Here is a 24,366-nt window from a genome sequence, read left to right as displayed (position 1 = left end):
CTACGTCAGACACCCTCAGCCCCCTCCCCCCCAACAAATTTAGCAACAAAATTAGCCACAGTAATTCTGAATCATCCATCTCGCTGCTGCTGTAAATAAACACAATACCCCGGCAGAGAATCAAAACCTTTTAGTTTCTGCGTTCATTCCCTGATGTGATGTGACACTGTGGCCGCTCTGGTTAGCTCAATGATGAATGTGATTCCAGATGAAAGATAACAGTACAAAAAGAACCATGGCATATGTTTGGTCTTGGCTCTGAATCGGTGGTCCTACGCGTTGCTCTGTGAAACAGGGTCAAGCTCTTGCTTGCTCATGCTTGCTTTTATGTCAAGTACTCATCATCTTTATTGAGCCCCTCAATCTCAATGGAGGAAAAAATGTAATGTGGTGATGTGCAAATTGATTTGAGAGCACTGAGACTTCTGGCGCTGGAGTTGTGTCTTTGGCCCTTTAATTATATTTTGGGGATCCGTTTGCAGGGCGGTGCTCGGACAACTTTTCGTAAATGTTTCCAACTCCGTCTCCATAGAAACAATTGAAAACACAGCTTTTCATAAATGCTGCTACTGCACTTGTTGGTGTGTAAACATGGAACTTTTCTGACACGGCAGCGCAAAACCACATAAATCATTAGAGTATCGATTTCTTTTCACCAAACCTGTGATTTAATCCACCCTACATTAATGGGATTTGAACCCCAACCTGCAGTGTGTGGCAGAGCTTGACAGCAGTTGATTAGCAATGTAGTCATGCTTGGAAATTTATCAGCAATGAGAACAGCACTGTGTACAATGATGTCCATTAATAGGAAATCAGTCATGTCGTTTCGATACACAGGAGCTTTTGTGGATTTCTAATTCTCATTCCATGCAAAGCCTCGATTCGATCGCTCTCAGCTATACTGGTGCTTGTTTTACCCGAGATCGGATGACAAAGGAATTCATTAATATCTCACGTCATTAATGTGACGCTCCATAAGTCAGTCGCGATGCAGCAGCTGCTCTGGGAATCAACCCTCACCAAGAAAATCCAACCTGAATAAATGCGAATCCTTGTGGTGGATGTCCCCTCTCTCACAATATAGAAAAACATTTTTTTTTTTTTAACCGTCAGATAACCAATTCCGTGGTTGATCACATGTAAATCGTTCCATAAAGTGCAATCCTATGATCTTCCAGTGCATTATGAATAAGTGAGTTTTTTTTTTTTTTTCCCCCACTGAAGTCCATCTCCTAGCTGAATACAGCAGGGTCACCTTGCAGCTGATTAAAACCCTGTATTTCTTTTTCTTTTCTTTTTTTTTTTTATAAAGCAAAATGAATTGTTAAAGGATAAAACTTGGAGTTGTTGGGGCCCTGCATAATGCATGACCATGCTAATTTCCCAGCAACAGAAGCCTGACAATACCTGCTGGCACTGTGCTCAAATCTTGAAGCGCAGGGACGAGACGAACCAGAGTCTCTGCCATGTTTGAGTGGCAGCTCAGCCTTTCTGGCAGTCAGAGCCTCGCTCTGCTGCCACTGAGGGAAAAAGCATGAATATCTTCCTCAGATCTACGTATACAGTAGTTTGTAACTTCATCCACGATGAATAATGCAGTCCAGATTTGACCCATTGAGAGCTCAAAATCAGCGGACAAATGCTGGGATTCTTCGGGTGTGAGCGTGGAACATTAATCTGGCCTTTTCCTGATGGCCGCGGACTCAGCGATGGGACTCCGCACATATAAATCATGCATTAAACATGCAGTTGGCTTTGTAACCCTGGGCCAAATGGTTTTGCTGAAAGCAGCGGCAGCAGATGAATGAGGGCTCAGGTGGACTCGTTGAAACGCTCCGACAGGATTCAAATGTGACGGGGAGACATACAAGGAGGGAGATTTATCACCACGGCGAGGGAAAGGCAGCGTGCCGGACGGCCTTCAGGAGCCCGCCCGTTCCCTGCTCCTCACAAACATAAAGGATTACTCCAGAGTGGGTCCCTGATAGGGAATCAATGATATTCATAACGTGCTAAAGGTGTAACGTACCACAAGGACAGCGGCACGGGGGCAGGTGGTGATGATTTCTGAACGGCACCAAAATCACTTTACGGAGACCTCGGAGATTTATCCCCCTTAATACGACAAGTGCAGCATTTCTTCTCCTTGATGCCGGATGTGGAGAACGGTGAAAAAAACAGCCAGAGAGACTTTAGACTTGTTTTTCTGTAAAGTCATTTCTATAAATATTGGTGGTTCAGGTTTTTTTGGACTTGTTTGTGAAATGTGTTTACTTATTTGTGGTTGGTCACCAGCATCCTGAATGGCTCTGATTTGGATGTAAATGATAGCATCAAAGTGAGTAAAATACAAAAAAAAAAAAAAAAAAAATCAATTTCCACAGCCTTTCAGTCCCATTTATTCCTGTACGTTTGAACAGAACTCGAACACAAGGCGAGTTTTACGTTTTCACTGGAAATCGCCTCCGTGAAAACTTTCCCTCAGATTTACCCACAGGTTCTTTTCTTCCTTGCCTGAGTTAAAGTGTTGCAGATCCACTTCGGCCCAGTTTTTTGACCTGTTGTAAAAACAAAGCGGCGACAGACATGATGACACATTGCAAAGGTGCTGGATGAGAAGAATTAAAGGTCAGATTTAAACCGTGTCAGCCTTCAAGTCGCACCAACTTGACCTTATACTTTTATTTTTTTGTCAATTGTGTGTGTAAATGGACAAAAAAAGAGCCGATGGTGGCTCCAGTTGCTAAAATGTCACATCCACTGACACAGTTCTTTTATATTTCTTGTGTCAAAAGCATTAAGCAACTGTTGTCTCGACACAAGTTACATGTGACAATTGGAAAATAATGCGCGTGATTTAAAGTCTTAATCTGATTCAGAGTCACACAAAACAACAAAATAAATGTTTAAACGGGAAGATTTCGCCTGATTACAAAAAACAAAGGGAATCAGATGGTGGCAACAAGTTTTCAAAACAAACTGGACACACTGCGATTTAGCAGCTTTTATTATAATGTCAATGGTGAAATCGAGAACTTCTTCAGGGACACTGAACAGTTGCACGGTGTTCTCCCAACGACAGTAACTTTTCGGATGTGTTCATGAAGAGGCTCGAAAAGCAGCTGATAAGTCATCATGATAGGAAACAGGATGTTGTTTCTGTATTATCATAATTACATCCAATAGCGCTGAATGAAAGACAACATCTCTCAGAGTTCAATTCAAAATCACATCTGTTGGTTATGCTAGCTGTTTTTTCTCGAGTTGTTTTTGTACTGGTGACTGTTTTTAGAAGATTTCGACGTTGCTGTGGGAAATCACACCGGCTCCTCTTCACTCGACATACTGTGTGTGTTTTTCTGTCAATCTGTTGAACTCAATTCAATTCATCCATGCATCCATCTTCTCGATGGCTTTACACGCATTAGGGTCAAGGGCCACTGGAGCCGACCAAGGCTGCGTCGAGGCCAGATCACCAGTCTGTCACGGGACAAACACAAACGAGACAGACGGCCAGGCACACGCACAGCCCTGCATTAAATTAATTTCAGTTCAATTCAATTTCAGTTAATGTGGTGCAAACAGAATCTCTTCTCTGCAGATGAGAATCAGAGATAGAGGCTTTCAGCTGGAGGATAGCAAAGAGAAAAAGATAAGGTGGCGAGCAACAAACAAATCAGATGACGTTAGATGGCAAGAAAATATGAACCTGATGAGCAAGGGAAGCTGCGATGACGAAATCCAGGAACGGACCGAGAGGAAAGAGCAGAAAGCCACTGTTCATGTTTTCCTCCAGAGTGCCATGAGCTCCGGTCCACATTCTCCTGGACTTGATAGTTTCACAGTTGAGAATCATCTGTATCAACCATCCAGCTTTGCTGTCTGTCCATACGAATTACAAAAACCAACAACAGCACCCACTCGTGGCCTGGCAAGCTAACAACCTAATTTTCCAGCATTTCTGCTGTTTTCTTGTCAACGAATATCATTTCCAATATGCTGCCATGTAAACATGAAACTTTTCTGAAATGGTTTTTCCAAATGATGACTGCTGAGTGGAACCATGTGACTCGATCAGTCGGTGCTCCAGCTGCTTTCTGTTGGTTTTTGTGGGTTATTGTTTCATCTATCAGCCAGTTAGGAGTTTTACATATTCATAGCACAGTTCCCGTAGCGCTCTTAAACTTTTTATGTCCGTAAATAAGTGTACTATGGGGATATATGCACTAGATGAAGTTGCTTTGCCAATTTACTTTTAACTTGCATATACAGTGTGCAAATAAAGGCCCTCTGTTGCGTTCTAATTGTGGATTCTATGATGAATTATGCTTTTTTTTTTTTTTGGAGGCGCTCATAAGCACATGTAGTAATTTATAACATGCAATCATTTCATCCACTCATATTTATTGCATTGCCAGGCCTGAGGGCCTAATGATCACAGCTGTCCACAGTTTAGCTTCAGGCTTTATCTCTGCTTTCAGAGAATAGTTCATTCTCAGGGTGTTTCAAAGATATTACGCACACAAAGGACATCGTTTGCTGTTAAGCTTAGAAATATTTTCCCAGAATTGCTTGAACTGTCGACCTCTCACAGTTGGGATATCACATTAATTCACGTTTTTTTTTTCACTTTTTTTTATCATGTCTGAGATTTTTTAAAAAATATTTTACTGGTATTATATTAGAAATTAGTGTATTTGTCCGTTATCGTGAAACATTTCAATTTAGTTTTTTTTTTCCAATGCAATGTGTGGCCGAATAATTTTCACATTATCACTGTCATTGCAATGTCTAAAATTTTCTGGAAATATCCGATTTTATTTTTCCTTTGCTGAAAAATAAATATGCAAACCCTGTCTTTGAAACCCCATCGAATGTACAGCAGGCTCCATTCTTCACGCTCGGACGCTCTTATCTAAGCAAGTCCTCTGTTTTTAACAGTGAGGTCAAAGGTTGGGGTGAAAAACAAGGGTGTCTCCCGGGAGTTGGAATCAAACAGTCATGGATGGACGAGGCTTGCTGCGCTGCTCCACCTGAGTGCCTGCGTGCCAGCAGCGGAGCAGAGGATGATGGTCCTCTCTCAAACTGCTGCGGCGGTCTTACCGAGTTCAACATGTGAGCAAAAATCAGATGAGCTGCTGCCTGACTGGCTGGCCGGCCCTCACCTCCCTCAGGGTGTTATGGATGGAAATGTTCCTGGCTACACCCACGCACCAGGGGCGGAGGTGTGGCCCTTGGGATGACTTGTCAAGCTCCATCCATCAGAGACCAGCACCTCGGGACAAGGTCCCCCAAACCCCCAGCTCCACTGTTGTTGATCGCAAAGGTTCAAACTGTTCCATGGGACACTGAATACTAGTTCAAAACAAACAATCAGGAAATGTAGCGCTGCTGCTCCTCCTGGGATGTTCACCTATGGCTGATCAGAAATCAAAACAGCCTTAAGTGCTGCTGCCAAGCGTTAAACGTGCACTGACGCGATTATTGTCACTTGATTTCATCAAAGCACCGAAATAGATAACATACAGTCGTACATGTGTCTTGTGTCAGAGCAGATCTCGTCATTCCTCTGATCTCTTTGATTCCAGAGATCTGAGTCGCTGAGGGAGTTCTCCCACAGATATCCACGAAATATCTCTTGGAGCACATTTTGGTCTCATGTGACAGAGCGAGACTTTTTTTTTTTTTTTTTTTTTTTTTTTTTAGGAGTGTTTTAGTTGGGGCATGAAATATCATCCACCTCCCCCTCTCCTCACTGAAATGCAAGGGTAACGCAGAGCAGACAGCACGATGATGACAGGCTCGCTGGAATTCATCTCGGGCAGCTTTGGAGACTCCAAATCAGCTGCGAGTCCATGGCGTGCGTCATTGCGCAGCGGCGCGTCCAACCCGTAGCGGTTAATGGGAATCCGCTGAGAGAGCACTACCAGTTGTTTGTGCGGGCATACGTATGCACGGAGCAGCAGGTGCTGGCTTTAAAGAAAGGAGGAATAAAACACCGCATGGAAGCGGAGGCTACAGCAACGCAGATCTGAAGTGGGGGGTGGAAAAAAAGAAGTGCATCCCGGAGTCTTTATGTCCAGGACGCGCTATACGTGACATGAACGCGGCGATCGGCAGAGACAGGTAAAAGTTGGGGTTTTAACTCTGTCCGTCTCTCTGTGTGTGGTTTAGCTGAAAATTACGGAGGCGCCCGTTGGAGAGGATTTTTCCTTTTTTTTTTTTTTTTTTCCTTCTCGTGCGCTTTTTCCAAGCAGCGCACCTTTGAGCGGAGCGCAGCGCAGCGCGCACACGCACACTGGATCCAAAACTTTGATGTCCTGGAAGCTTGTGGGTTTCTTTTTTCTCCTTAATACCAAAATGCATGAGTCTTTATTTGCTGTTGTTGTTTTAATTGGGGTGAATAAGAAAAGTCGTGGCGATGCGCAAGTCAATTCCAAGCTTATCTCGGTCGGTGTTACTTAACGGCACCGTGCGCGCGTCTCAGCGCGCGTGCAGTGAGTCTTCCTCCTCAAATTTTTTTTTTTTCTTTGCAGCTTTCAGTTGATTCCAGCTGCTGGCGCACCAGTGCGTGGCTCACTCCCTTCATTGGAGTGAACGGGGTTAGGAGGTTAACCTATAAGGCGAGCTTCTGGTTTGATTCTTTTTAAAAAATCATGTTGTGTTCTTTCAGAAGCTGTACATTCAAGTACTTCAATTGTGATCGAGCTCAAGAAGCAACCTATACCCACTTCAATTCAGAAACGTCAAAGGAGATCAGGAACAGGTGTATTATTGACACCTATCATTATTTTTATATGCCTTTTACAGGAATTGGTTCAGACTGGGATGCATAGGATTCATCGCCCTCTGGGCAACCACAAACCAGCCTTTCTTAAGCTCTTATCAATCTGTGATGTCTATTTTAGCCTGTCTCTATCCCAGCAGCCCCACATCAGATAAAAGAAAAAAAAAAAAACACAGTTAAGCTGTCAAGTCGACTGACAAATGCTCCCAGCAATGCTATGATACCACCAGCGATAAAATCTGTAATTAAAATTACGCTAATGCTCCATGAAGCCTTATGGTGAGATTTCATGAGTCCCCTTCTAATTTCTCTAACTATATTTACCACAATGATAATGTCTGTAATCAGCGGAACAAGCACAGATTGTAAGACATACTTAATTGGTGAAGTTTCTCTTTTTTTTTCTCTCTCTCTCACTCTTTGGGTTTAAACTGCCAGCTGCCTTTCAGATTCGGCTCTCTCAGTGCAGGCCAGCCGTCACGAGAAAGGGAATGAGATTTACATAAATAGAGTTGTGGTGGAGATAATGGAAAGGCTGTCCGTTATCATCACAACTCCAGGACTGGGAGCGGTATTTTGTTTCTCTCTGAGATCACGAGGATTAAAAAAGCTGCAGCCGCGCACAGCAGATTGAATAGTTGGAGCGTACGGGGCATATTTGACATGTGAATCCATTGTTTTTGTTTTCAGTTTTCTCTCCCTGTATTGATTATTTTCCCCCGTTGGCTCGGGTTGCGCCTCGTACCTGCTTCTTATTGACTGTTTTCTGTGGTCTGGCGAGCTGAGAGAGCGCGGCCCTGTGTCACTGCTATGAGCTGCTGGTAATTCATCACAGTCGTTTTAGAGAGCATCTCTCATGCCAGGTCAACACTCCTGGATCTCACTGTTTTTTTGTTTGAAATCACAATCCAGACTTCCCATGTTGGGCTGCTGTACAGGTGCTTCATGACAGCTGCTGGGGCTCTTTCTGGTTCTTGTCTCCTGGGCTTTTGCCTGGCAGTGTGTCATATGTCAGCGTTAATGCAATCTGATGGCAGAAATCCTCCTGGTATTGTCTCCCCATGTCCTGTCATGGCGCCTTGATGTGTCGTCCGATCGACTGGTTTCCCTCAGGCTTTTCTTTTCAAGGATCACGTCTGATGGAAACACGACCACAGGGCAGGGGCGTGGTCTGCAGGGACCAGAAGCTCCAGGACCGTGACGCAAAGCACGTTTCAGCAGAATGCAAAAGGGTTTGATCCATTTTAATTTGCCACCATTGATTGAATTTCTTCACCGGGTTGAACTGGCTTGACCCATCAGAGTTGTGCTGCTTATCCCCCCTGATGTCCTGTACACACTGATCAGCCCAACAGTTTGGACTGCTTTTAGCTGAAGTGCAAGAGTCGTGACACCTGTTCTACCAGGTTGCATGGAAATCTTCTGTCTTCAAAGTGAATTCATTAGGAGCCTCCCTGTCTGCAGCGGTCAGAGGAAAGAGAAGCGGTGAACCAGTGACCAGGCTCTGTACAGCTTCTCGGACTTTAGAGATCTGTTTCTTACATCTCGATGCCACGCACTTCAGCGATCCTTCAGAAATCTGGTGCAGTTTGGGCTGTTAAACAACAATACACCACTGTGATGTGAGTGGTTATAATGTTACGGCTGATCAACAGATGATCTACACATTCAAATTTTGTTGTAGCTCAATTAAGCAGATGTACTTTATCATGCTCACAAGTTTGACATGACACCTGATCACATTTCCAACCACCTGTAATTGCCCTCATTGATTTTCCCAAGAGACGAACTGGACTCGTCAGCCTGGCTGTGGAAACACTCCGGTCTCCATGTTTAAATACAGATTATACTTCATATGTACATGTCAAGAAGCCAATCCACACTTTAATCATAAAGGTGAAGCAGTAAGTCTCTGCGCAGGTTGGGTTTTATTTCTTAGGCAGCAAAAACTACATGACAGGATTTCAGAAAGCATGGGGTTAAAATTAAGTAGGTTACATTCTTAAAAAATTCATATCACTTATTTGACATATCCTTTTGATATGATTATTCGCGAAGCTGTAGATCCATGGTTTCATCCATGCAGCCGCTCTTTAGTGCCGACTCGGTCATGTTTTATGTGGTGTCTCTTGATTAAGTCTTCAATAATTACACCACCCACGAGAGCACACTTTCTCCCCATCCGTGGGTTCAGTAAAATTACTGGATTAGTCTCCTGGGTGAAAGCTGTAGTAATAGTTCTCAGTACTGGGCCTTCTTATTTATTGCCGCTACCTCTTATGTAATAATTTCTACGGCTGCAGTTTGTCATTTTGAGCACCTTGGAGGAGAAGTTGAGTCGGACTACTCCATATGTCCGAGGAAGATGAGTCCGTCTGCTCAGTTATCCTGATGACATTTTGTTCTAATGATAATAAAAGTGATCTATAAGAGGAATATCTAATGGTGAATGGACACGCAATATACCGGCGGTCCCTCGACAAGAACAAGAAATTTACAGAAGTTGGCACAAAGATGAACTCAATCAGTCACGGAAATGATAATCAAGTACCACCTGATGATGGGAAATGCTTTTTTTAATATTAAGATATACCGATATCGGTAAATATGAATATTGGTTATTGTATCAGTCAAACTTTTCATATTGGTGCATCATATCGTACCTGGCATTGTGAAGAAAGTGTTGAAGACAGCATTGTCAAAGCGCGTGTGTGTGTGTGTGTGTGTGTGCGCAGGAGTCTCCATTCATAAGAGGTGTTTCAAGTGCAGTTTTAACCGTGTAAAATGTCCAGTACGCATCTTAAATTCACACAAAAGCACTGGCGTTCAGGATTACCTGCAGGTGTGTCTGTACACTGTCTTCCAGCATCCAAGCAGTAAATTCTACATACTGGACCGCAGGCGTCAAAGCACTGAACAGCTCCATCAAACGGAGTGCTCTGCTTCACCAAATAATACATCATATTTCATTTTGTTGCTGGCAGAGAAGTGAATCTCAGCAGAGAGAGAGAGCCCTGCCAGTTCTGTCAGACAAAAGGAAACACATTTAGGTTTTGTTTTTGCTGAAAACTTTATTTCTGGGAGGCATGGATGAGTTAAATTTAATGAGCTTTTATGGTTTAAGTTTTGCAAGCCCTCTACAGCATTTCCATGTCTTTATGTGGCTTTGTGATGTGACCATCCTCTGTTTTTTGTTTTAGCTTCTGTTTTTCAAAGACACTTAACATCAATAGTCATTTGTGTGTGCCCCAGCAGGGGAGACGATTATATTATGGGCAAAGACCAGGTCCAGTCAACAGCTTTAAATAGCTTTCAAGCCACTTAAATGACTCCTACTGTTTCGCTCTGTCGACATGGGGTCGCACGGCTCAATCGAACATACCAAAAGCAGAAGGGAACATTCATGGAGGCTGGAGCTGAGGTAGTCATGATGAAGGAAACAATATAAGAAGGCAGGATGTAAAATATAAAGTGTAAGAACCAATAGATTGAGTTGGAAAAGATTGTAAATATGGTAGCTCCAGAAACGTATTGTGTTTTATATATTTTTACAATTCGACACACCAGAAAAATAGTTTTTCCCCATTTTCATGGAGATGGAATTGCAGTCTTCTCAGAAAGTTCCACCTTGGGAGTCCTTTTCATAAAGTTGCACTTTCATTCTGTAAACAGACTCCAGAAACAATGTTTTCAATAGAAAATAGGCCAGAGTCTCAGCATCTTCCTATCGGACTGGATGTCCCATCTTCTCTTATTAGTCTTTTTGTGGAAATGCAATTTCAGTAACTAAGCTCATCCAAACTAGGTCACATTGACTTTATTGTCACTTTAACTGATTTATATTGTCACCTTCAATGATTACATAGCGTCTTCTTGAACCTGCCGTTTGATCAAATTTCCCTAAAATCGACATGTTCAGACTAATCTTAAACCTCCATTTTTAATCATCCTCCCTTCCCTGATCCCTCTTCATCATCATCATCCACTCCCCTGTCATCATCACTCCTGTATTTGCAAGCCTGCATTTTTCCTCCCCATAGTGTACGTTAAAGCAGCAATGTTGCCAGCTCAGCCTAATAATAGCGCCGAGTGACGGACGCTGGAGACCCGTCTGACGTGCTGGGGAGTGGAAGTCAGTCAGAGCGTGAATCGAAGCCTCTAAAATCCACAGATGAAACGGGGAAAGGGAGGCCTCTGCCTGGATGAAGTCCGCAGAGCCCCGAATGTTGCTCCGAGAAGCCGCCTTGTTGCATCTGAGAGCGCAACAGAGGCAAAGATGAGGCCGAGAGAGCGTCTGTCAGGAGGTGGGCTGAGCCTCCCAGTGTCTTTTATATAATGAGAGATGCCGGTTGGACTGTGGCGAGAACCCTAAAGACTCTACAATGACAGCATCACTAAGATACTTTGATAGCAGAGATGAAAACCATTCTACCGCGCAGCGAAACGCTGCATTACTCTGTTCCATCAGACTCACATTAGAAATTCTTTCAGTGCTATTTTTGATTCAATGTACTTGTGGAATCTCGAAAGAATTTTTTTTTTTTTTTTTTCAGTTTTTTTCTTCAAAAAAAATAAAATATGGAGCTAGATGGACTGAAGTCGGAGTGGCTGGCTGAAATGCAATGAGACTTATGTTTCAAAAATCATCAGGAAAAACCCAGCTGTTTTATACATACCAGATTAACTTAAGCACCCTTACACACTTTGGCTGGTCTGTCTGTTGAAACATAATGTCTGTGGAAAAAAAAAAAGTGAGATTTTGAAGGAAAGTAAAGGCTGAATCGTCAATTTCTTATTAGCACTTTTTTTTTCCCAATTATTATCACTGTATTCACCTTTGTGTCTCAGTTTTTTCTCCATGGATCAGCCGCTGCTGTGTGACAAATTGTCTGTCTGACAGCATATCAGAGAGTCTGATGAGTGTCTGACAAACCAGAAAAACAAGCATCACCCTTGAGGAGGAAATCTTGTTTCATGAGCCAAGCTGATGAACGAGATTAGTTTGCAGTGATAACTTCAACTCAACGTTTTTGAAATTACAGCTACAAAAGGCATTAATCTCAAAAGTCGACCACCTGATGAATATATTTCCAACCATGATGGAGGAAAGGTTGTGAGCTGCAAACAGCTCCCCAGTAGTAACTTTTTAAGGTTTTAGCCTGAAGCTCAGTTCTCTTCGGTCTTTCTGGATCTTGAATAAAAATGCTTTTCTGATTGAAATAAAGAGTTTCTTTTATATCAGAAAGCTGGCTGGGTTGTCCAGTTCGTGGTTACTATCCAGCCGGCAGCTGGCCCTGTGGCCAAACCGCTTCCAGCCAAAGCATTTTGGAAAGCCCATGTGAATGTTGCTTCATGGTGGTTTGGTCCGTGACTCTCGGTAAATGCTGTAGGGTTCAACGAAATCCCCACTGACCAAGCACAGCATGTCACGTTCAGGAAAACAGCTGCTGGTTCTGTGGGGGTGTTCCATCTGGGAACAACTCCACAAATCAAATCAACCTCGTCATTGATCACCTTTCAAATAAGTATCCTAATAAATAGGGTTTTAGACCATCACAGGTCCTGAGACTTTTATAATTGAGATCAATGAAATTGATCTTCAAAGAAATGATTCCTGATTGCAGTGATTTATGCAGATAAGGGGTGCCTAACCCTATTCCTGGGAGCTCCTGTCCTGCACGTTTTAGTTCTCTCCCTGCTCCAGCACACCTTTCTGCGTTGACAGGCTCATTACTGGGCTCTGTTCGGTGCTCGGTTAAGACAGAATCATTAGATTCATGTGTGTTGAAGCAGAGAGAGAAAGCTAAAACATGTGGGACAGGTGCTCTCCAGGAGTGGGGGTGGCCACCTCTGTGCTGGAGTCTGGGATGCGGCTGGTATTCAACAAGAGCAGAGTTCTGGTGTTGCTATCAGTAAATGAAAAGGATTTTGTTGGCATGTCAAGACATTTGTGGAAACCCCGACTTTCTGAAGCTTCCCTGCTGAGATACACCTGAATCAAATGAATAAAAGTTCAATATTTGTTGCAATTTTGAACTTGAATGGAAGTTTCTGAGATCTCTAAGACAGAATTTACACAGCGTTTCAAATGAAAATGTCTTTGGATTTTAATTTCAGAAAGGCTGCGCGTTTACATGGCAACATTTTGAAAATGATGCTCATTTACATGGGAACAGCAGAAAGTTTTTATGTTGGTCCACTAGTGGGTGCTGTTGGTTGTTTTTTTTTTTTTTTATAATGAAACCACACACACACACACACACACACACACATGCTGAAAGACAACAATACGCAAAGTTAAACAGACATTTGTATGGACATAAAATGAAGTGTGATCACCATTGTGGATGACTATTAATGAGGATAACATGGATTGGGAGGCAAGCATTGTTGTTTTGTCCATCTAGAAAAATATGTGCAGTAGCAGAGTTTGAGAAAAGTTGCATTTCCATCTTTTCACTAGCTCCAAGCATCTTTAGCATTTTGCACCAAAAATCACAACAACCACTGTGAAAGATCCTAGTTGATCTCACTCAGCAAGGATGCCTCGTTAAAATGAAGTGAATCTGCTGTCTTTTCCTGTTTTTGGTCCTCCGAATAATTGGCCATAAGTATGTCACGCAAGAAGTGACAGACAACTGGAAAAGACGACGATGTGATCACCTGCTGTGGAAGTAGGTCCTTTTCAAAGGCAAAATATTTGAATTGTCACAGCAGAGAAGCACAGGTGTGTCTCAGAACATGAATGGTGTCCCGGTTTTCCATGCCAGTGCGCCAGCATACACAGCATCTCTACCTTGTTGCAGTGTTTCCCAAACCCTGCGTCCTGGGGGACTCCTGCCCTGCATGTTTCAGATGTCTCTCCTGCTCCTGCACACCTGATTCAAATGAGCGGCATGCTCCGAGGCTCCGCCAGCGCTTTACGATGAGCCACTCGTTTGATTCAGGTGTGCTGGAGCTCTCAAGCATGCCGAGCTTCAGGTCTTTGGAAGCGCCGCGGTAATGGAATATAGCTATTATTTATGTGAACAGCAGCACTTGCGCCACTCCAGCTTTTTGACATGTTAAATGGCTGCATCGGAAATCACTGCCTGTTTTCTATTCAGCGATCTGCACATGCCAAATTTATTCTCTGGATAGGGTGCACAAAAATTATACAGTAGCATTCAAAAAAAGACCAGACGGATTTATTTTTCTGCGGGCAGGTTTTGAAATGCAGTGTAATTGAACTTATGTGGCACATTTCACAAATAATCACCACAAGACACTTTGAAATATGGAGAGGGCTGGACGGGGGATCAAACCGCCAACTTAAGGATTGGAGGTGTCTGGTAGGTCACTCACAATTTACATATTCAAGAATATTCTGAAATTCAGCAGTTGAGAGCGGTGCACAGCAACTACTGGAGCAAACGAGCAGAACAAATGATTTTTTTGCAGCTCTGAAACTCATTCAAGGTGGTTTTGTGTTTCTTTGTAGATTTGTATTTCAGCCACTTCTTTAGATTTAATTAACTCTGCATATTGGAGACGCTGTGATACCATTTCTTTCAAATTGGCACAATCGATGAGCTTTATGCAAGAATTCAAGTTTCATAGATTTCCTGCGAGACTGTGGCTTCCCGGAATGTAATATAGGCTGTGACGCATTTAATGGATGACGCACACCTCAACTTTTTCCTGATGGACTCCTTCAGCTTCTGATGTTGGTTTTGTTTTGTTTTGTTTGTGTGAACCTTTCCAGAAACTCGGGAACAATAATGCTCCCACTGTTGTGCAACACTGCTGATTCAACATCTGTGTAAAGTGGGTGAACTCTAATCTCACACCTGTAAGCTCTTCACACATCCCGTCTCAGGTCTCATCTTCTCTCTTACTCATTTTTCATAATCGCAAGTCAGAAATGAATGCTTATCCAGAGTCCTCCAACATGTTTGATGTATCTGTAAAATCCATCCATTCATCTTCAAGACAGCTTTATCCCCTCTGGATTCATAACCCGGCTTAAAGAACAGGAAAATCAGCCAGAAGTGCTGTAGCTTTGTCTAAAAGACACTTCAGGCTATAAAGGCTTTATAAGTTTTTTTCTTATCTGTTTTTATATGAGTGTAAAACTGAAAGCTTCATTCATCACTCATAGGCCTCGTTTACAAGATGATGTTTCTAAGTAAAAACAGAAAACTTTCAGTTCATTTCTGTTTGTCTGTTTGCCGTGAAACCTGCGCTCGGAGCAACTGAAAATGCAGCTTTTTTTGAATCTTTGAAACCACGTTATTTTCAGCATTTCTGAAGGGTATCGTTTTCAAAAAGTTACCATATAATTATGAAATCTGCATCAAATCTGTTTTCTGAAACGAAAATGCAAAAATGATGTTTCCACGTGAAACGCCATGTACACTTGGCTCTGTAGCCAATCACTGGGGTAGTTAGTCCCAGACAAAGACCTTGGCCTTGATCCACTGGAGATTTATGTGGAAACATGGATACAAGCTTAATTTTATTTGCAATATTGGAGGAAGTTGCGGCCTTGAGGTTACTTGGCATTTGAAGTTTGCAGGCCTGTGATCCTCAGCAGCTCCACGAGCCTGACACTGTGGCAGCATTCTGCTCCTAAGAGGAATCCAGAAAAGGAGCTGACCTTTATGAAGATGCACAATCCAAACATTTGCAGTCATGAACATGGACTATTAGATGTGTTTCCCAAATTATGCAAAAAGAACTAGCTCATGCATTATTATTAATGGTGCATGCTTATTTTCCAATTTGCAATGTGAGTTTGTCACGAGGCTTCGATTTGTTGGGACATTATGAAATGTTTTCTTTAATTTACTCTTCTGGATCTAGCAATCTTTTCTGAATCTATTCTGTGTCTTTCCCAAAGCCTTGACTTAGAGCATCTATCATACATTTGCTGTAATGCTACGATGTGTGTGTGTGACATGTTTGATAACATTATCCTCCAACATCACCAACTCAATAAAATCACATTAAATTATGTGCCCAAACAAACAAAAATGCACACAAACCCTCTTTTGAATACTCCTGCTTGCACGTGTTGTAGCATGATGGTATTGTTCTTCCCCGATCACCTGAAAAACACAGAACAGTACAACTTTTTGTACATTTTAACGTCTGAGCAAATAAAGCCCTCAGTGTTATGTTAATGCACTGACTTCAAGATTTCAGCCACATATCAGACTTTTATCCAGATTAACGTACATGCCAACCTGTTTAGTTTGCATAAGCTACCTCACAAAGCTTCTTCTGCTGGTGAGAAATTTCCCTACTTTCTAGAGTTTTTCTTCTGTCAGTATTTGGATGATGTTAATGATGCTAAACTAATTCATTGTACATTTAAAGGTTTTGATGCTCTTGAAAAATAAAATCCGAGCCCACAAATCAGTCACCACAATAACCAAGTGAATGAGAATGACGAGGGAAAGGGGGAGACGTGGATATGGACGAGCTTGACGTGCCATTGACGTGACTCATCCAGTGAGCCTGGAATAAGTACCTTGAAGAGCTACAAAGGAGAGAAAAGCCGGAGAATTAGATGAAGTGACTCAGTTCTGCTTGACATATCTTTTTTATATTTGCTGCTGCCCTTTTCAAGTCGGCTTAGAATCAAATTGCCAGCGGTCGGAATCGCGGCTGAAAGACAAGCATCGCCGTGGCTCACTGCTACCTGTCCTCCCGTGCGAGCGTGTCCTTTATCGGGATGGTCACTCAGCTTTGGCACATGCCAGGGCGGTTTTTGTCAAAAAAAAAAAAAAAAAAAAACATGAACTGAACTGCGGAGATAAGTGAGCTTTAAAGTTGGGACTTCCCTAACCGGGGGCACTGAAAAAGCCATGGTCTCATGTCCTCAAATACCAACAAGGAAAACATTTGGTACTTTGAAGATTAGGGGTAACACAGCGGGAGGGAACAGCAAGAGAGCTGCGTGTGCACAGTGTTACATCTGGATATGTGATTTCTGGGATACAAAGCCTTGTCTGTAAACTTTGTGTATTTTTTTTTTTTTTTTTTTTTTTTTTTTTTACATCTGCCAAAAGATCAGAAAGTTATCCCCAGACAGTGACAGATGAATCCAATTACACCTGGTGTGAAAACAAACAAAGAAATAAATTATTTTCTAGTTTTCTCATTTGCTGTCTGACCCATCAGAGCCAATCATAAGACAACTGGGGCACAAAGAGACAGCGACACAAGCCGAATGTCAAATACACTTTGTAATGGAAGTCGCAAATGACTTACATCGCCCTCACTCTACAGAGACAAGGACTTCCATCAAGGCTGGGAATGAGCACGCATCTTTGAAGATAATGAATCAAAACGCGTGTGATTAATTGCTTGGTGATGTTGGTTAGCACATAAATGGCGTGTCTTCTGCTTGAGAGTCTGTTCCAATCCAGAAAGCAGTTCAGCGGAGCCACATCTCATTATAGTTTCATTGTCCATTGCCTGGGATTCCCAATAGTCTGCCATTGACACGGGCATGTATGAAGCTTTACGCTGTGTGGTCTTCTCGCGTGAGAATGAGTCAAACATTCAGTGCCAGACTCAGCCAGACAGGTTTTATAGGGGTATCCCTGATCCCAAGAACAGCTCCCCAGGTTACTGTAAACTGCTGTAATGTACTGACTGAACTGCTTCCAGGTGAGTGGGCGTGATTCAGTCCTTTTTAATGCATCGCTGAGCAGCACACGGAGATGAGAAGACAGCCATGTTTGCAATGCTCTTTTCTTTTTCCTATTTTTTTTTGGAACATTTTATTAACACCTGTACCTTGCTTTTGAAAGCTTTAGGCTGTAGCACATCTGTGATTTCTGTTTCTTTCATGATTTCTTTTACACATCAGTGCAGTGGTAAGTTTTTGAGTTTTACGAGCAAATGGAAGATTGTAGAGGAAAAGACGGTGGTGTGTCCCTGGCAGTGGTGCAGGGGCGTCTAAATCCCTGGAGAAGTGGTGATTCTCTCATTTTATGCCTTGTTTTAAAACAGCCCATTTTTGCAACTGCTTCTAATTTTTCAAAAACACTGCCATGTACAAAACTCCATCCATCTATATTATTTGCTCATTGTAACATTATTTCAGTATAATTTTTCATTTAGTTGTATAGTGCATTATTTGTCTCTGTGTGTGATTTCATGGCCAAGCATGCCAACTACGTCTTTCTCAGTGTTTCTGCCCTTGCTGTGTGAACAGACGCCGTTCTCAGAACCTTGCTGTGTTACTTTGAATCTTTGCTGAAACAAAAACGCAGAAAAGGAGTGTTTTCACTTGAAACACTGCTGGATAAATGGGGCAGGGCCGCCGACAGGGGGGGATGAATGGGTCTGTTGTCCTGGGCCCAGGATTTTGGGGGGCTCAGAATTAAAGGTGGGGGGGCCAATCCAGCACGCCACTCACGGCTCCCCACGCAGCATGTAGGCACCGCGCTGCACCGCCCCGCGCCTCCACACTTGCCTCGTAAACTAGCCCCGCCCACTCCTCATCCGCGTTTGAATTTTGGAGTTGAGCTCAGTCTGGGTAGGAGCCTATAGAAGGGGATTTCACTCGGTCGTGAAACGGCCGAGCCAATCAGCATTGCCGCTTTTTTTTCGAATTTTTTTGGCGAATTCCGGTGGCTGAACCGGAAGTGACGCCATCACTGCTTGTAGCGGAGATTACGGACTTTAACTTTAACCATCGTCTGAAAGCTGCAATGAGTAAAGTTATAGCCAAAATACCAAGTATTACACCAAGCAAGAGCAAGAGTCTGCACTTGGTGAGTTTCTTACAGGAAAAGACGTTTTCACGTGTCTTTGCGTGTAAGGATGCTAGAGCTAATGAGCTAATGCTAATCCTTAGAGAAGCAAACGCATTTTGATGACGACTAAGCCCAACTCCAAATCCAAACGTGGATGAGGAGTGGGCGGGTCTGGTTTACGAGGCTACCTCCACACCCCCTGGTCTGACACTGCATGCAGGCGCTGCGCTGCTCCGCGCCGCACTGCACCGCAGACGTGTTGTCCTGGGCCCAGGCAAAGCTGTCAGCTGGCCTGAAATGGGGCATAAGAAAACGCAAAGAATGTTTAAGTCTATATGTGAAGGTACAAAGATGTTCTAGCCACAAGAACTTGAGGTAAGGGAGTCAGACAAACACACACACACACACACACACACACACACACACACACACACACACACACACACACACACACACACTGAGGAAAGGCAGACAGGAAGACAAGTAAAGACAGGACACATGTGAGATTCTAAATAAATCAGGAAGTGTAGAAACTGAAGACGGGTAAGAAACACCAACTTGACCAGGACTGGACTGCGTGCTGACTCTGATTGGCTCGTCAGCCCTCATGCTGACTATAAACATGAACATGAACTGAGCGGTCGGTGACTACTGGCCATTTAGAGGCGGATGAGGGGGACCTGCCTTCATCATTGTAGGGAAAAAAAATCTTCACTCTGACTCATAGATACTGCTGAGTGGTGCATCATGGAGATTTGGCAGTGTTGTGTTACACAACGCTGACTGAAAAATGAGTGTTTATACACTGAACTACACCACTGGTCTCTGGTCGTATATCCCCTCAAACACTGAACACTTGATGATGGGATCTGTACCTTCACAACGCCTGCGATACCGGCGTTTTAGGCAAAAATGTTATACATATAGCCTCCATTCCGTTTTGAACAACTCCTGTTGTTCCCATCCGAGTTTTTTTTTTCAAGTTTTTCTAAATACGAGTTGGATTCTGATTAGAAATATCAAAAGTTTCCCAGATGCTTCAGCCTGGCAGGGGGTCAACTTAAGCCTGGTGAGCTGGCAGACTTACACCCGCACAATCCCCAGGCAAATGTTTTTCTAATAAAATTTGTTTATTTCACTTATGAAATGATGCAAATCCCCTCTTAACTGTAGTGTTCACTAATTACATTTGATTTTCACTCCGCTTCATACTGATTGGGTGGAGCATGAAGAAGGAGCGCTCCACCACAAGCGAAGGGCTCATGTGTTTTCAGCAAGGATGAATTATTCTCATCCTGTAAGCTGTTAATTTAGATGAGCTTCAGCTCTTCACACATTGACTGATTCAAAACTTTTTCAATCATGAGCCATCTCTCTAATCATGTTTGATCGATCTGAGCAGATTAATCCCGTCCTGTTGTTGCTGATAAGATTTGGCATGTGTAATTTTTTTTCATAACCAGAACTCAAAAGAAAATTAGATTTTGAAAAACATTTAAAAATTCCAATAAAGCAGATAAATAAAGATTTTTTTCCTGTAGTCATTACTGCGGTCCATTCGCAGACAAGATTCTCCAACAAATCACACTTTAGTCACACAAACAACACAGAGGTATTCAGTAACTGCTGCACATTGAGTGTTGAAGATATCTTCGAACATGTGGTGTCAAACATAAGGTCCTTGGGTCAAATCCGACCCGCCAAACCACCAAGCAAATTGTAAAAATTGTTTGGTTTTAATTGCTGATTTTTCATTGTAGTTTAAAGTTTGGGAATTAAGCTTGGCTAATTTTTGGTACACACAGGCGATACAATTAAAGTTAACGTGGAGGCACATGTGCTGTAAAACATGACATCTGTCAGGAATGGCTGAAAACTCGTGTGGTCAAGTTGGCAGCAACAAGTTTTTCTGCAGCCAAACTGTGAACTTTTATGCTGCTGCAAATTTCAATACCGCGTCTGTAGAAAATCCTCAATGCACAAAAGAAAACGGAATCACAAATCATCTTCCTCAGAAGTAGAATATTCTGCTTTATTCTTAAAGTCAGCATCACATATTTTAAGAACTCGTGGGATGTCCATAAAATACCCATCACAACTATGGAAATTAGACAATATGAATCACAAGCAGGAACCAACAACAGGAGCCATGTGGCAGACACCCCCACAAAGAAAAATGTCTTTGTCCGGGTGGTTTGGGACAAAAAAATCCACCTGAGAGGCGCACATACACAAACGATGAGCCAAGAGGTCATTCAGAGTTCTATGGGTCTGGTTAGCACTGCAGCCTCAGTGTCTGGGAACATCATCATCATCATTTCAGCCCCGGCCGGTGAAGCCCCGGCAGTCCTGGGTCAGAGTATCCATGTTCAAGGCATTGAACTCCAAGTTGCTTCCAGTGGTAAACTGGTTCTTTACATGGTAACTGTTTCCATGAATGTGAGTGTGTGCGGGAGATTGTAATGAATTCCAGACCGTTTACATTGTGTTTAACTTATATCAAACCTCTTCTGCTATTTGTGTTTATTTGTGTGGACGGGTTTTTGGATTGGCGGCAAAGCTTCATCATCCTAAAGAATAAAAATTTGCTTCGTCATTGAATTTCATCATTCAACCCTTTTTTTTTTGGTTGGTAGTCTTTTGGGGAATGGCGGTTACCGTGAACAGTCGGGCAGTACATCTCAAATCAGTTGAATCCGGTCCACTGGACCACAGCAGTTGACATATATTTTTTTTTTATTGTAGGTCTTGAATTGTGGCCCTTGACAGTCACACCTGTTACACTCATAGTTTAATTCCTTTTGTTTTTACTGCAATTTTGAATTATTTTCATCAATTTTTAAATGAAACTTTTTGATTCTAATTTTGTGTGTTCCAATAATACTTAATTGCTCCTTGGTTTTTCATCTGTTTTTCTCACAAACTGTAATGGATCTGTATGTTATGTAACCAAATCCAAACATGTAACCAACAGGTCCTGCCATATTTAAAGGCTTCACCACACTGAAAGGCAATTTTAACAGCAGTGCCACAGAACTTTGCTTTCAACTTCACATGAAATATTTCCTTAGCCCCCAGCTTTCCGTCCGTGGCTGTCGGGTCTCGAGCGGTTAAGTCGTCCTGGTCTCCGAAGGTTTTCTGCCTGCTTTCATCTTAAGAGAGGCAGAGCGAGTGGGAACGCGGGGGGATATAAGAAACAAGAGAGGACTCGCTCAGAAGGAAGCTGCTTTACTTTTCGTCCAAGTCCCGAGCTCAGTGCGGGGCTCAGAGTTGGGGTGAAATCATTAATGAGGGGTCGTTATACCGTTGAGAGAATGTCCCCGAGGCATGTCGGCGCCGTTTCGCTCTGCCGCCTGATTTAGAAAATGCACCATCCTAAATTTCAGAGAAACTGGGAAAGATAACAAGAGAGGCCACCATCACCTGGGAGATAAAAGTCATCTTTGTGAAAGGAAAATATTTGTAGAACTGTAAAGACTAAAAATAGAAACGGGGTCACAGACCAGCTGTAGTGCCTTCCAGCCTGAAAGGGGAAATCCAGAAGTCACTGGTTCAGCTGTACAATATAAGCTTTGCTTCACTGCCGCGATGCGTCGGACAATTTCCTCGTTGAAGGAAATTAAGTCCATATTTTCTGCATCTGCTGTCAGCACTTGAAGTTACATATTACTGTCCTTTGTGTGCTCTTATTTCAGATAAACTCCAGCTGGCGTCTTCACTCCTTCAGCAGTCATGGCCCTCGCTGTATCTGGAGGGACTGTGTTCACCATCCTCCTCATTAGCAGGTGAGACTGCGCGCAGAGGAAGAAATATAGCCGTTGGGATCCTCAAGCACGAGGCTGTCTTCACGGGCAGCGAGAGTAATCAAGTCGTGTCAAGATTCTAATTTGTAACAACGGCGGAGCTTTTGTTCGCAGTGCGAGCTCAGGAGGAGACGGAGAAGTGCTCCGTTCTATCGCCTTCTTGCCAAACCATCAATACTCAATAACGGCTCCCCGTGCATCTGACACGGAGCGCCGGAGCTCCGGCGCCGCCGCGGCGATGGCGATGCCACGGTGCAGAACCGATGAGGCAGGATCCGGCACTGCATGCGTCAGTCATTGCATACAATTGGTGTTATAATCCCTGCAGAGGTCATGTGGAGAGAATGATGGGATGTTTTACTGCACATTTGTCTGTTATCGTGTAGAGAAGACACTGCAGCTTTTTATTTATTTATTTTTCTTCTTTTTTTTTTGCGCTTTGCTCATTCTAGATAAGGCAGAGCCCTCTGGGCCTCATTGAATCCCACCGATAAAATATTCTCTGTATAGTGTTGCGCTTCTTTTCATAATCATCTGTGGGATTTATTTTTTGTGTTGCAGCAGGTTTTGCTGTTGCACTAGTATGTTGCGAGACGGCGCAAAATCCATATGTCAGCGATGGCATGAAATCAATCGGTTTCATTTTTTGTGCCTGCAGAGTAAAGTAGATAAACCAGAAATAGCAGAAAAGTCAAGATCGTCATGGCCTCACTTGGAATTTTTTGTCAATGAAAGCTCACCTGGGATGTGGGCCAGCAGCACCACTGTTATATACAGTTCACTTACACAGTGATTTAACTGTATTCACAGACAAAAAAAAAAGAGGGAAATGCAAATTACATGTATCATGCCTCCTTTTTTCCGGCCATAGCTTTAATTAATTTGCAGGTGCATCATTCTGCTGCCAGGATTCGGCTGGGAAAGGTATCAGGTTCTTGGCACTTTTGTTCTCTTGTCTGCCTTTTAGCTGTGGTTATTGTATCAGGTGAAGATAATCCAAACAGGTGGCAAAACAGCAAGTATTAAAAAAAAACCCACAAAAATCTGAATCATGAACAGCTGGCTGGAGTTAAGCCCAGCTGACGATGAGCCTCGCTGAACCTTTCCGGGCACCATGAATAGCTTTTACATTTCAACCACTAATCTTAAGCACCTTCTCCTTGACATTCTTCCCTGTGTGTGTCACATGCTGTGAGCAGCTACCATGTTCAAAAAAATCCCATGTAAGAAATAAACATGCAAACTACAGTGGTGAACAAAGGTATTCTATTAAAACACATTTCTCTGACTGAACCTTCAAATGTTTCTTTTAATTAAGAAAAACTCATCTGTTCTCTCACTGTTAAAGCTTAGTAATAAGTCAGTGGTCAGTATTTTGGCTTCAGTTAATTCATAAAGAATTGAGAAGTATGAAAGATTTAGTGATTAGTGTTGAGGTTGACATTATGCAGTTAGTAATGCAGTCCAAGTGTCTCAGGTCCTGTTTGCACAACAGTGTCTCAAGTGAAAACATTTCTGTTTCAGAGAAGTTTCACGTTTACACGACAATGTTTTGAAAACGATGTCCGTTCACACTACGATGGCAGAAACACTGAAAAAGGTGTAGTTTTCATGTTGGACCACTAGTTGGAGCTGTTTTTTCTCTTTTTGTAATGAAATCACACAGACATCACACTATGAACATCAACAGTGGCGAGTACACGGACATTTGTTTGAACAAACGGCCAAGTTGGATTGTTCTTATAGTCACTCTCAACTGTAAAACTACCAAATCCAGGAGAACATGGGAGTCATGCCACGCGGTGTCTGTACGCAATAGCAGCGTTTTCCTCTGTTTACACAGACGCAGAGTCTGAGCGTTATTTCCACCTTGGCAGCTCTTTCTAAAACGTTGTGATTTAAGTGACTGTGAGCTCCGTTGCCGTCAAAATGAACACACAAAGCACCACGAAAGGTTTCACATGAAAACATTGTTGTGTAAACAGGTCTTAGATAACCCTCCCGTATGAACCAGGCTTTG

At 42.8% G+C, this 24,366-nt stretch overlaps 1 protein-coding gene and 1 long non-coding RNA gene across 2 annotated transcripts in view; both read left to right on the top strand.

The window, feature by feature from the left end:
* Nucleotides 1-24,366, top strand: part of LOC115398889 (uncharacterized) — a 154,203-nt gene that overhangs the window by 6,264 nt on the left and 123,573 nt on the right. The gene's annotated exons all lie outside the window — the stretch shown is intronic.
* LOC115398888 (gamma-aminobutyric acid receptor subunit pi) overlaps nt 22,281-24,366 on the top strand; it is a 53,310-nt gene continuing 51,224 nt past the window's right edge. The window contains exon 1 of the mRNA XM_030105891.1: nt 22,281-22,328. The gene's annotated coding sequence lies outside the window, so the exon portion shown is untranslated. The remainder of the gene's footprint in view (nt 22,329-24,366) is intronic.

The sequence above is a fragment of the Salarias fasciatus genome, chromosome 13 (genome assembly GCF_902148845.1).
Source record: "Salarias fasciatus chromosome 13, fSalaFa1.1, whole genome shotgun sequence".
In the NCBI taxonomy this organism is placed as follows: domain Eukaryota; kingdom Metazoa; phylum Chordata; class Actinopteri; order Blenniiformes; family Blenniidae; genus Salarias; species Salarias fasciatus.
Note: the sequence above shows the minus strand (reverse complement) of the source record. Positions and strands in the feature narration are given on the sequence as shown.